A 13,552-nucleotide genomic window follows, 5' to 3' on the forward strand; every position below is an offset into this window, starting at 1 on the left:
CATTAAGTTATTTTAGGAAACATTAAGTAATTTTTTGTTTTCAGTCAGATGGTTAATACCAGGAGGGGAGGTGCTGATCTACCAGCACAAATTCGTCGAAGAAGGGTTCTAACTAATCCGGAACCAACAATGAATCCCCTTCGAATCCTCCGCCAATTGATGAAATGACAGTTGCTCAAATGCGACTACTACAGCAAATGGCCAACACAATGATAAGAATGCAAGCACAGATCCGTCAAGAACGACAGGAAATGAGGCAAGAACACCAAGAAATGCGCCAAGAACGACAGGAACTACCACCTCCACCAGCACCAGCTTCGCCTAGGGATAAGCACAAGGAGTTTATGAGCCATAAACCACCGACATTCTCTAACTCCTTGGACCCATTACAAGTTGATGACTAGTTGAAGTCTGTGGAGAAGATGCTCAATATAGCTCAGTGCTCCGACAGGGAGAAAGTACTCTATGCATCAGGTCACCTTACTGGCCCCACTATGGATTGGTGGGATGTATATTGCGCTGCTCACGCTGCTGCCAACACCATTACATGGGTAGAATTCTCCACTCACTTCAGGAATTACCATATCCCTGCTGGCCTTATGAAGATTAAAAAGGAGTTCTTATCCCTCAAATAGGGAGGGATGTCAGTAAGTGAATACAGGGACAAGTTCATCTAGTTATCCCGATATGCTCCTAGTGAAGTTGATGATGATGAAAAAAAGCAGGAGCTATTTCTGGAGGGTTTAATTGGGCAACTACAATACCAGCTGATATCACACACATTCCCGTCCTTCTAGAGACTACTGGATAAAGCTATTGTTCTAGAAAATAAGAGGGTTGAGCTTGGAGAGAAGACAAGGGCCACTAACCAGGGATAGGCTGGAAGTAGTACCCGACCCCATTACTACTCCTCAAAGCACACCAGCTCATGGCAGTTCCGGGCAACAAACTCAACAGACCCAATCTGCTCCTCCTCAAGCAAGCACTATAGCTGGACCTGTTGCTCCTAATACATCTACAAATAGGTCATGCTTCAAGTGTGGACAGGCTAGACATTACGCCAACTATTGTCCCAATAGGGCTTCTTATACTACTCCAGCTTCGATGAAGCAAGGTCAGACCTCGGGAGGCAAGAGTCAGGTCAATCGGGGGCAAGTCAACCACGTGGAAGCGGAAGCTGAACCTGATGAACCCGAAGACCCGGAAGAGGTGCCGGTTGAAGGCGAAGAAGCCGGTGAAGAAGGCAACGAGCAACAAGATTAGTGTATATATAGATATATATATATTTAGTATTATTTGTAAGACCTAAATAGTACCTTAGGTAGAAGCTAGTACGTTATTATTTTAAGAATAGTAATAAGGTCTGTTTGACCCTATGTTTTACTAATAAGTGATGCATCATGCTGAGATTCTTGCTTGTGCATATGTTTTGAGATAAGATTGTAATACATCATTTTTCTTACTAATCTTGAGGACGGGATTTCTTTTAAGGGGGTAGGATTTGTAAAGCCCAAAAATTGGTAGAAGGGAAAAATAATAAAATGAATAAATAAATATATTTATGATAGTGTTTTGAGAATTTTTGAAACCTTTGGAAATTTAGTAATTCCCTTCCATTTTCATAATAAATTAATGGAGTAAAATTTGTCAATTAACCCATAAATAAATAAAGAAATGTTCATCTCATGCTGAAATTTTTGAGTAATGCATTTAATCTAAAAGAGAAACCCTAGTGTGAACTTGAATTCAAAATGTTTTTTTGACTTTAAGTGGAAAAACAAAACAGAAATGCTAAAAGAATTAAAAGAATGGAAAGTAATAACTATAATAATAAATAATAATATTATAATCAGTAGAATCTATATTTGCATTAGGATTATGATTAAGAATGGGAATCTAAAATTTAAAACAGAAAGTTGAAACAGGTTTAAATTTGAAATAGGAATTTGAAAATTTGAAAGAAATAGAAAAGAAAAGAAGGCTTCCAAAACCTGTTCTGGGCCCAAACCTGAGTTCGTGGCCCAGTAAATTCAACCACGTTCAGCCCACCGTGACCTGCGAGCGGCCCAACGCGGTCACGCCCATGCACTCGCGTCGTCTGACGTATCGGACCCGCGCGGCAGTGGCTACTCGTGCGTTCTCTGTGAAGGTATTGCACCAACCGACAGGCGGGGCCCGCAGTGCATTCTAAGCCGCACGCTTGCCTCACTATGGGTCGCTGCGGGGTGGGCCCGGGTCGTCAGACATCTCCCGTTCCTTCGTAGCTTGATTCGGACGAACCTAACCCTAGCGCGCTTCTCAGGTTCTGTTGTTGCCGCCCTCGGGCGGCCTTAAAAGGGTGGAGCCGAGTCCTTCCCTTCCTTCTCCCTTCGTCGCCGCGCAATAACAGACACCCAGGCACCGAGGGCAAACGTGACAGAGGGAAGAAAATCAGCCATCGGTGAACACGTGAACCACGCGCTCTCGGGCATTCGTGGGAAGTTCTAGTGCGTCGTTGTAATCCCTAGGAGCATTAGCAACCGTCAAATCCACCATTGAAGTCTTTGCGCTCGGGCAATCGTTCGCCGGAGCGAGGTTTCGGCGAAGGTGAGGGCTCGTCCGTAGTCAGAACACCCCGTAGCACGATAGTCGGTAAGCATTCCTTCCCTGTGTTCACCATGGCCTGTTCTTCGTGTTGCACGCTTTGGATTGGTGTTCGGAGCACAACAAGTGTGGCAATGCCACCCTACACGAGACCTCCGCCGCGATCAGGGGCGGCGCCGCCATGCGGTCTGCCATGTGCCGGGAGATAGCTCTGTGGCCGTCGAACCCAGATGAACGGTCAAGATCATATCACACATGTACCCCTTCGTGCCTGTAAATTGGACCGTTCAAACAAAATCCTACCGATGGATTGGCGTATCGAGCCTTTTAAAACGAAGACTAAATCCGGGTCGTCCGTCTTAGATAGGTCAGACCCCTGTCACGCACTGATTGATTGTAAAGTAGATCTAATCTGGAGCGTCTGTCTGTGATCGGGTGGTCCATATGGCAACATACCCCTTCATCGTGTTCAACTTGCATAAAAGCCCCTGATGAAGTAGTAAACCAACTCGTCGTCCATTTCTTGTATAAACTAATTGCATTCGTGCCCCGGACATTCATACAACAGCCCCTGATCTTTAGGATATTAATGCGCGCAACCCAGAGAATAGATAATAAAAAATATAGAAAATGATTTAGAGTATAAAAATAATTCTAGAAACTTGTTTAATTCATATTTAATACATTTTAACTCCTTTTTGGTCCATTCCAGTTGCATTAATCTCATATTAATTTTGTTTATCATTTGGTAACCTTGTTTTATCATGAAACATAGATTAAAATTATGCACTTAATTTATTCTATATTAAACACCTAAATTTTTAAAAATCATAACTCTTTAACCGTAACTCCGATTTTAGTGGTTTTTGAACCTAGGATCTAGTTACGATGCATAGAATATTATTATGCAGTTTGTTCTTAGGTTTTGTGTGATGTTAATTTTGCCTATACCATGTTTGTTTGTATGGCTACGATTAGCAGCGAGGTTACGAGTCACTTGAAGAGCAAGTTGGTACCTGGGAATCGTGAGTCTCAGGCAAGTTGTGCCCTTGATCACTCCTCTTTACCTAATAATGTTCTCTATTAATCACTGTGACATTCTCAGGTTAATTTGATGGACCCAATAGGTTTCCCTAGCATTGTTTATCCCCTACCTTGCAAACAAAAGCACTATTGGGTAGTTTTGCTATTTCTCTACCTGGTTTTTGGAAATTAATGTTATATTATGATCATGTTCCAGTTATACTGTTGTTTTAATTATTGTTCATGACAAGATAATTGTGTTAATTGGAACATGGAGCGACCACCCGGGAAAACAGTGCTACCATAAGGGTGGTATGGGATACCCTTGGCTGACTAATTAGGAAAGCTAGTGGAAGACTACTTTACCCAAAAGGCGCAAGGGAGGTAGAGGAGCATGCGTATAGGGAGGTTCTCAGGGCGATGATGCTACGATGGCTTTTCGGACGAGGGATTCCTATATTGCCCTTCTTAGAACCGTAGTGGGTTTTCTGAAGCTAGTGGATTTTTGCAAAGGCCTCGTAGTGGTACCCTGCCTTGTCTCCTCGACAGAGATGAATGGGAAGTTGCGATCCCTTGGCAAATGGGTAACACGACTTGTGGGTAAATATGTGAAACCTCTGCAGAGTGTAAAACTGGTATATCAGTCGTGCTCAGGGTCCTGAGCAGCTCAGACCCTCACATGAGTAATCTATGGAACTAAACTTAAATTGTCATATGCATTGCATTGTGGGTGTTTTTATTAATTTTGATCTCTTATTTATTTGTGTTTGTATCTACTTATACTTAGTAACTGCTAATAAAATTTTGACCAACTCTAAAAGCAATGCTCAGCTTTAATCATCTCCTTTGGTAAGCCTTACACTTCACATGAGCTCCCACCTTTGGTGAGTTCATGCACATTATTCCCCACAACTTGTTGAGCGATGAACGCATGTGAGCTCACCCTTGTTGTACTCACATCCCCCAGGTCAAGAACAGGTACCGCAGGATGAGACGCATGAAGGATGCTGTGATGAGTTCCTGGGTGGTCTAGGCCGTCGTCTCCCAGACAACTTTGAGTTCCTGGATCGTTGTCTTCGTATGATGTAATTATTTAACTATTTTGTATAGAACTCCTATTATATAGTAAAGATGTGACATTCTTTTCTATACCATGAATCATCATATGTGTGAGACTTGATCCCAACACACTTGGTGATTATTTCGCGCTTGGGTTTTGTACCCCTAAAATCCGGGTGTGATAGAAGTGGTATCAGAGGAATGTTGACTGTAGCACGTGTCGGCGTTTCGACCACGGGGGGTCCCTGGACCGACGAGTAAATTTGTCGCTGCGTGTCCCAGCCCAGATGGGTTGGCGCAAGATGGAACACAACAGGGAAACACGGCTCGTGTTATCTCGCACCAGGGAGGTGTGCTCGTAGTAGGGGTTACAAGCGTTCGCGAGAGAGAGAGAGTGAGCCTATTCGTTAGCTCGTTCTCCCGCGCGACCCCCCGCATGAAGGCCCTGGACCTTCCTTTTATAGATGCAAGGAGAGGGTCCAATTGTACAATGGGCGGTGTAGTTAGGCGCTAACGTGTCTGGCAGGGAAGTGCCTGAGTCCTATGTACATGCCAACGTGGCTGTCGGAGAGGTGCTAGAGCCCTGTGTACCCGGTAACGTGGCCGTCGGAGAAGTGCCTGAGCCCTGTAGAAGCACAGCTGTCGGTGCTGCTGGGATCTTGCTGACGTCTCCTTGCTTCCGTAGGGGGCTGAGAACCACCGTCGTCATGGACGCACGCGGGGAGCCATCATTACTTGTTACCGGGGCAAGCCAGATGGGACGCCGGTCTTGTTCCCCCGTAGCCTGAGCTAGCTAGGGGTAGGGTAATGATGTATCCCCCATGGCGCGGTCAGTTCGAGCCAAAGGTCGGGCGAGGTAGAGACTTCTCCTGAGACCGAGGCCAGGGTCGGGCGAGGACGCGATTCCTCCCGAGGCCGAGGTTGAGGCCGAGCCCTAGGGTCGGGCGAGGCGGAGATTACCTTCCGAGGCCGAGGTTGAGGCCGAGCCCTGGGGTCGGGCGAGGCGGGGACCTCCTCCCGAGGCTGAGGCCAAAGTCGAGCGAGGTGGAACTTCCTGTTGCTCCTAAGGCTGAACTTGCTGTTGTCAGCCTTGCCCGGGTGGCTGGCACAGCAGTCGGAGCGGGGTGAGCGGCGCTGTTTTCCTGTCAGATCGATCAGCGAAAGGGCGAAGTGACTGCGGTCACTTCGACCTTGCCGACTGAGGCGCGCGTGTCAGGATAAGGTGTCAGGCGATCCTCGCATTGAATGCGCCTGTGATACGGTCGGTTGGAGAGGCCATTTGGCCAAGGTTGCTTCTCGACGAAGCCTGCCTGAGTTGGGCCTCGGGCGTGCTGAGGGTGCGCCCACTGCCTGAGGAGGCCCTCGGGCGAGACGTAACTTTGTCCGGGACTATAGTTCCCGCTCGAGGCTGGGCTCGGGCGAGGCGAGATCGCGTCCCTTGGGTAGACGAAGCCTTGACCTGAATCGTGCCCATCAGTCTCTGTAGCTTGTGCTGATGGTGGTTACCATCCGTGTTTAGGAGTATTGGGGGTACCCCTAATTACGGTACCCGACAGTAGCCCCCGAGCCTCGAAGGGAGTGTTGGTACTCGCTTGGAGGCTTTGCCGCACTTTTTTGCGAGGGGACCGGCCTTTCTCGGTTATACTTTGTTCCGGTGGGTGCGCGCGAGCGCACCCGCCGGGTGTAGCCCCCGAGGCCTCGGAGGAGTGGTTTGACTCCTTTGAGGTCTTAATGCCTTTCGTGATGCCCTGGCCGACCTGGTTGTTCCCTCATGCGACCTGATTGTAGCCCGGGTGCATGGTCAGGTTCCGAGTTTTTAGGCTGGTTTGTTGATGCTGTCAACGGTTTGGCCATAGCCAGGTTGCGAGAGCAGCCCCCGAGCCTCTGCGCGGAGCAAGAGGACGATCAAGGACTGTCCCGACTTTTATTATACGCCCCTTCGTCGCCTTTCCGCAAGGAGGAAGGGGGGAAAGCGCCATGTTGCCCTCGGAGGGCACCGAACATGGTGTCTCCAGTGAGTTGCTAACGGGTGATCCGAGTGGACGCCCGTGCCTCGTTCGATAAGGGTCGGCTAGTGGCCTAGAGGCGCGCTCCAAAAGTACCTACAGGTGATTTGTCGGACCCGGTCCCGTTCGATAGGGTCCGAGGGCTCGATGCCTCCCTCTGGTGGGATTCCGTTACAAAATCACTACTGCTGGTCTCGGAAATGTCCTAGGGTACCTCGGGAGCGTAGCCCGAGCCTCGGCCATGTAACGGGCGTACCCAGAGTCATCCCTCACTCTACGTGCTCTGGGCGGATGTCGAACCCTTCGAAGGGGCCAGCCTTCGAACCCCTGATCAGTAGTGGACGCGGAGCCCGAGTGCTCTAGGGCGGCTGTCGAACCCTTCCGAAGGGCCAGCCTTCGAACCCCAGATCAGTAATGGGCTTGAAGCCCGAGTGCTCTGGGGCGGCTGTCGAACCCTTCCGAGGGCCAGCCTTCGAACCCCTAATCAGTAGGAGGGCTCGGGGCCTGCTGCCTTCGCGAAGAAGGATCCCTTTCAAAATATCCCCTTTCCCGGTCCCTGTTAGCAAGAGAGAGAAAGGGGAAGAGGAAAACGATTTGAATTTAAATAGTGTGGTGCACCTTTTTTGACGCGGTCATCATGGCGGAGGTGAAACGACGCCTGCTTCGCCTGCCAAAGGTGTCGCTTGCCCTGCCGAGGAGTTAATGCGACGGGACGGGCGATTCGCGGGGCGGCCGCTGCGCGTGCTTGAGCCGTTCGAGGAATGGAACACGGGCGCGTCGTCTTCATGCCGTAGGAGAGGGCTCTCCTGCCGCTTCAGGAAGGGACGCGAGCCTGCAGGCGATTTGACCGCTGCCTCCGCCCGTCTGCTGCTGCAATTACTGCCGGTCTACTTTTGGCCACATCAACCGTCGTGCCTCCTCCCGCAGCTGACCGACCCGTGATCGTTGTGCTTGATTGGCACTGTTGGGTCATGCACAGGGCTGCCTCGAGTCGCGGCACCGGTTCCGCAGTGGAGAAGGCGTGGCATTGGCGCAAGTGGCAGTGCAGTTTCTTGCACGTGGTAACCGGCGCGCCAGTTACATGAGGTGTGGGCCTAGGCCTCCATGTCGGATGCGACGAAGCCGAAGGGGTGCGCCACCGCAGTGCGGTTTGCACGCCACCTGCATGGTGGTCCGCCCTTTCGACCGCTGGTTTCAGCGAGGGTGGAGGAGTGCTTGTAACCGCGGGGCGGTTACATGCTCCGCGTGTGGCGATTTGGCTTCTTCAGTTTTGGGTCAGCTTGCATGACGTGTGGGACCCAGCCCCCGTGTCGTAGGGGGAGGACCCTAGAGCACGTTAGTGAAGACTTTGCCCGTGACGCTTGAGGATACGAGTGGGGAGAGCCACCTTTAAAAAGGGGTCGATCCCCCGAGCGGTAGCCATGTCTTCGCACTCCCCTCATGCATCACGCCCTTCCACCTTCCGAGCCCCCGGATGGGGAGCACCCGCGTTGCCTTCGTCTTGCTATTGTTGGAGGAGCGCGACCTCGCGGGGGTTGGCGCCCTTTAGCCATCGCTCGGCTTCAAAGATTTTCATCATGCAGCCCGGCTGCATTCCCTCACCAATGGTCATCCAGGATGATGACCACCAGTTCGGTGGTGGGGAGAAGCAAGCCGGGCTGCAGCCTCAGCCCCGCCCTCAGCTTCAAGGATCTTCATCATCCTTGCTATGGCGGAGGGCGAGCTGAGCCGGGGTTCTACCTCCCGCATGGGCCGGCAGGCCGCCTCTTCCTTCATCATTCAGGGGAGAGGGCACTCACCGGCCTTGCGGAGGGGGTGAACTTTTACAACGCAGGACCGGTCGGCCGCAAGCGTCGTCAGTTCCAGCGTGCCTGGCTCGCTGGCTCAGCTGGCTTTGTCGCGACCTTCGATGCTGCCTCCTGCCGCTTGATCCGGGCGTGGCCGTCCATCCACCGCACGGGCGACTGTTGCGCCGTGCGCACCGGGGGATCGTCCAAGACGTCGTATCCAGCCGGCCGCATGGGCGGCATTCGTGTTCTTGGATTGTCTTGTCCTCACTCCGACACGATGCCTCCGCGCGGAGGTTGGTGCCTATCCATCCGTGAGGACTTGAGTAGGGATCTGCCGGTGCAGGCTGGGGTGGCCACCATTCGTTGGCGTAGTGCTGGCGCGCAGGTGGCCGATGTCGTCGGTGCTATGGTGGTGATCGCCAGAGGAGGTTTCTCCGCCGACGAGACCGTCGGCGCCACCCGCGGTCAGACCTCCGGCTCTTTGGCTTTGATGGCTTCTCCTCGCCCCTCGAGCGGGGACGTGGGCGAGGGCCTTCTTACAGCAGTGTTTGCCCTGAGGTCATCGCTGCTGCTATTTAGCCGCCCGAGGCAGAGGTCGTTGTCACTGCTATTGCGGTGGTCGCCGGCGAGCCACCTGGAGTTTGTTGTCCCGCAGGCCCTCTGGTGTGGAGGTTGTTCATACCCGCGGGAGTGGAAACAGAGTCCCGTTTGTAATGGTACCCTGAGTATGGGTGTTTGTTCATTGTGGCTGTCGAGGCCTGAACATCTGGGTATTTGAGTGTAATACCGTGTTTCTTCCTCATTTCGAGCACTAGGACTCGCCTGTCGGCTAGCTGAACCACTTAACCGAGCGTGAGTTGCTTTGCACGGAAGGTGACGAGTGAGGTATCCGTATACCGGAGGCGTAGGAGTCCCTCGGCTCGGTCGGCCTTGCCGCTCAAGGCTTCTCTTGCTCAGTTTTAGAACCTTCGGCCGCTCTGCGATGAGCTGGAGCTGGAGGCAGCGGCGTCGGCGTGGACAGAGGCGGAGTCGGCTCGAAAAGAGGCTTCGTCGGCCCGGGAGCACGTGGCTTCCCTGGCCGAGGAGGTGCGGCAGCGGCGGCTGGAGCTTGGCCAGGTCGTCCGCTAGCGGGACCAACCCCAGAGTCATGCTGCCGAGGCCGTGAGCCGGGCTGAGGTCCTCGGGGGATAGCTGGCTGAGGCTACGGAGCGGCAAGCCGAGGCGTCTGCTCGGCTCAGAACTCTTGCGGGGAACCTGACCGTGAGGGCCCTAGCGCGGTGCTGGCGTCCTCCTCCGAGGTGGAGATCCTTCTGCCCGAGTCGCTGTCCGAGGCTGGGCCAGGATCTGCCGAGGGTGGAAACGACGCCAAGGGTGCGGCTGCTCCCTCTGCCGATGTCTGAACCTACAGGAACAGTTTGTCTGTAGTATGCGTGTGTTTTTTGCGGCCGCCGAGGCCTAAACACTTTATCGTCGTGTTATAAAGCTGTATTTCCTTTCCTCTCGTTTCGAGTATCAGGACTTGTTTGTCGGTAGCAAAATCGCTTATCCGAGCGAGAGTTACTTTTCGCGGAAGGTGATGAGTGAGGTATCCATATCCCGGAGGCGTAGGAGTCCCTCGGCTCAGTCGGCCTTGCCGCTTACGTGCACTCTTACTCGTTTGCAGGATTCTGTTATCGATATAGTCGAGAAGGCACGAAAGTCGTTTTGGTAGAAAATCTTTCTTGGTAGAAAAATTTTCCGAGGAAAATTTTGACGCAGAGGGGGTTCCCCCCTTCTAGCCCCCGAGGGAGGGTTGGGCTTTGCCGAGGCAAGGCTGCTCCTTCATTGATGGTTAGACTTTATTTATGTATGTAAAGAAAAAACGAGGTATATGAACAACTTGAAACATCTTAAGGGTAGAAGCGACGTAGCTGTTGGATGTTCCAGGCATTGGTGTAGACCTCGCCTTGATCGTTGGCCAGCTTGTATGTTCCGAGCTTCAAAATCTTGGCAATGATGAATGGCCCTTCCCAGGGAGGAGTAAGCTTGTGGTTTCCTTGGGCGTCCTGCCGCAGCCGAAGTACCAAGTCTCCCACCTGGAAGCCTCAGGGCCGAACCCCTCAAGCGTGGTAGCGTCGCAGAGACTGCTGATACCGCACCGAGTGTAGTAATGCCACGTCCCGAGCCTCTTCCAGCTGGTCTAGTGAGTCTTCTCGTCTAGCCCGACTGCTTCGGTCGTCGTACGCCTTTGTCCTCGGGGAACTGTATTCTAAGTCTGTGGGTAAGATAGCCTCGACCCCATAGACTAGAAAGAACGGCGAGAATCCCGTGGCTCGGCTCGGCGTCGTCCTCAGACTCCAGACCACCGAGGGTAGCTCTTTCATCCACCGCTTGCCAAACTTGTTGAGGTCGTTGTAGATCCTCGGTTTAAGTCCCTGTAGAATCATACCATTGGCACGCTCCACCTGCCCATTCGTCATGGGGTGAGCTACGGCGGCCCAGTCTACACGGATGTGGTGGTCCTCGCAGAAGTCCAGGAACTTCTTCCTAGTGAACTGTGTGCCGTTGTCGGTGATGATGGAGTTCGGGACCCCAAAGCAATGGATGATGTTGGTGAAGAACGCCATTGCCTGCTCGGACCTGATGCTGGTTAAGGGTCAGACCTCGATCCACTTGGAGAATTTGTCGATGGTGACCAGCAGGTGCGAGAAGCCCCCGGGTGCCTTCTGCAAGGGACCGACGAGGTCCAGACCCCGCACGGCAAACGGCCAGGTGATAGGTATTGTCTGCCGTGCCTAAGCGGGCAGGTGCGTCTGTCTCGCGTAGAATTGACACCCTTGGCAAGAGCGTACAATTCTAGTGGCGTCGGCCACCACGGTCGGCCAGTAGAAACCTTGTCGAAAGGCGTTCCCCATGAGGGCTCGAGGTGCTGCATGGTGACCGCAAGCCCCCGAGTGTATTTCTTGCAATAGCTCCTGTCCTTCGGCGACGGATATGCATCGTTGGAGAATGCCAGAGGGGCTGCGGTGGTAGAGCTCCTTTTCATCACCCAGTAAGACGAACGACTTGGCGCGCCGCGCCAGTCGCCGAGCTTCGGCCTTGTCGAGGGGTAGCTCTCCTCGGAGGAGATATTCCAGGTACGGGGCCTGCCAGTTCGGGTCAGGCGTGACCCCATTCCGCTCTCCCTCGACGCACAGGGCCTCACCCTCGGCGGCCGGGGATACCTCGGGCTGGGCCGAGGCCTCCTCGGTCTCGGGCGTGTCGTCGATCTCGACGGAGGGTTGATGTATGTCTCTGGAGAAGACGTCTGGGGGAACCGTTGTCCGCCCCGAGGCTATTTTCGCCAGCTCATCCGCAATCTCGTTGTACCGTCGAGCGATGTGGTTGAGCTCTAGCCCGTAGAACTTGTCTTCTAGGCGTCGAACTTTGTCACAGTAGGCCTCCATCTTCGGGTCGCGGCAGTGGGAGTTCTTCATGACTTGGTCAATGACAAGCTACGAGTCGCCACGAGCGTCGAGGCGCCGAACCCCTAGCTCGATGGCGATGTGCAACCCATTAACCAGGGCCTCGTACTCGGCCACGTTGTTTGACACCGAGAAATGGAGGCACAACACGTAGCGGAGATTTTTTCCGAGGGGTGAGATGAAGAGCAGGCCAGCACCTGCTCCTGTTTTCATCAGCGACCCATCGAAGTACAAGGTCCAAAGTTCCGGTTGGATCGGAGCTATTGGCAATTGGGTGTCGACCCATTCCGCTAGGAAATCCGCCAAGACTTGGGATTTTATGGCCTTCCGAGGAGCGAACGAGATTGTCTCGCCCATGAGTTCCACTGCCCACTTTGCTATCCTACCCGAGGCCTCTCGGCACTGGATGATCTCCCCTAGGGGGAAGGATGACACCACAGTCACCGGATGAGACTCGAAGTAGTGTCGCAACCTTCGACGAGTCAGAATTACTACGTACAGTAGCTTTCGAATTTGCGGGTAGCGGATCTTGGTCTCGGATAGCACTTCACTGATGAAGTAAACCGGCCTCTGGACAAGCAGTGCATGCCCTTCTTCTCGTCTCTCGACTATGATCACGGCGCTGACCACCTGAGTGGTTGCGGCTACGTAGATCAAGAGGGCTTCTCCCGCAGCGGGGGGCAACAATATGGGCGCGTTTGTAAGGAGCGCCTTTAAGTTTCCGAGGGCTTCCTCGGCCTCGGGGGTCCAAGTGAAGCGCTCAGCCTTCCTTAAGAGGCGGTACAAGGGTAGGCCTTTTTCGCCGAGGCGCGAGATGAAGCGGCTCAGAGCCGCAAGGCATCCCATGACCCTTTGTAATCCTTTCAAATCTTTGATAGGCCCCATGTTGGTGATGGCCGCGATTTTCTCCGGGTTTGCCTTGATGCCCCGCTCGGAGACGATGAACCCCAGGAGCATGCCTCAGGGGACTCCGAAGACACACTTCTCGGGATTGAGCTTCACACCCTTCGCCCTCAGACACTTGAATGTCGTTTCAAGGTCGAAGAGGAGGTCGGAGGCTTTCCTCGTCTTGACAACGATGTCATCGACGTAAGCCTCGATCGTTCGGCCGATGTGCTGCCCGAACATGTGGTTCATGCACCTTTGGTATGTTGCACCTGCATTCCTCAAGCCAAATGGCATAGTAGTATAACAGTACATGCCAAAAGGTGTGATGAAAGAAGTCGCGAGCTGGTCAGACTCTTTCATCTTGATTTGGTGATAACCTGAATAGGCATCGAGGAATGACAGGGTTTTGCACCCAGCAGTGGAGTCCACAATTTGATCGATGCGAGGCAGAGGGTAGGGAACCTTTGGACATGCCTTGTTTAGACCAGTGTAGTCTATGCACATCCTCCATTTCCCACCTTTCTTTTTTACAAGCACAGGGTTAGCTAACCATTCGGGATGGAATACCTCTTTGATGAACCCTGCAGCCATGAGCTTGTGGATCTCCTCGCCTATGGCTCTGCGCTTTTCTTCGTCGAAATGGCGCAGAGGCTGCTTCACAGGTCGGGCACCGGCTCGGGTATCCAGTGAGTGCTCGGCGACATCCCTCGGTATGTCGGGCATGTCCGAGGGACTCCACGCAAAAACTTTGGCATTTGCG

This window comes from Zea mays, chromosome 3, assembly GCF_902167145.1.
Source record: "Zea mays cultivar B73 chromosome 3, Zm-B73-REFERENCE-NAM-5.0, whole genome shotgun sequence".
NCBI lineage: Eukaryota > Viridiplantae > Streptophyta > Magnoliopsida > Poales > Poaceae > Zea > Zea mays.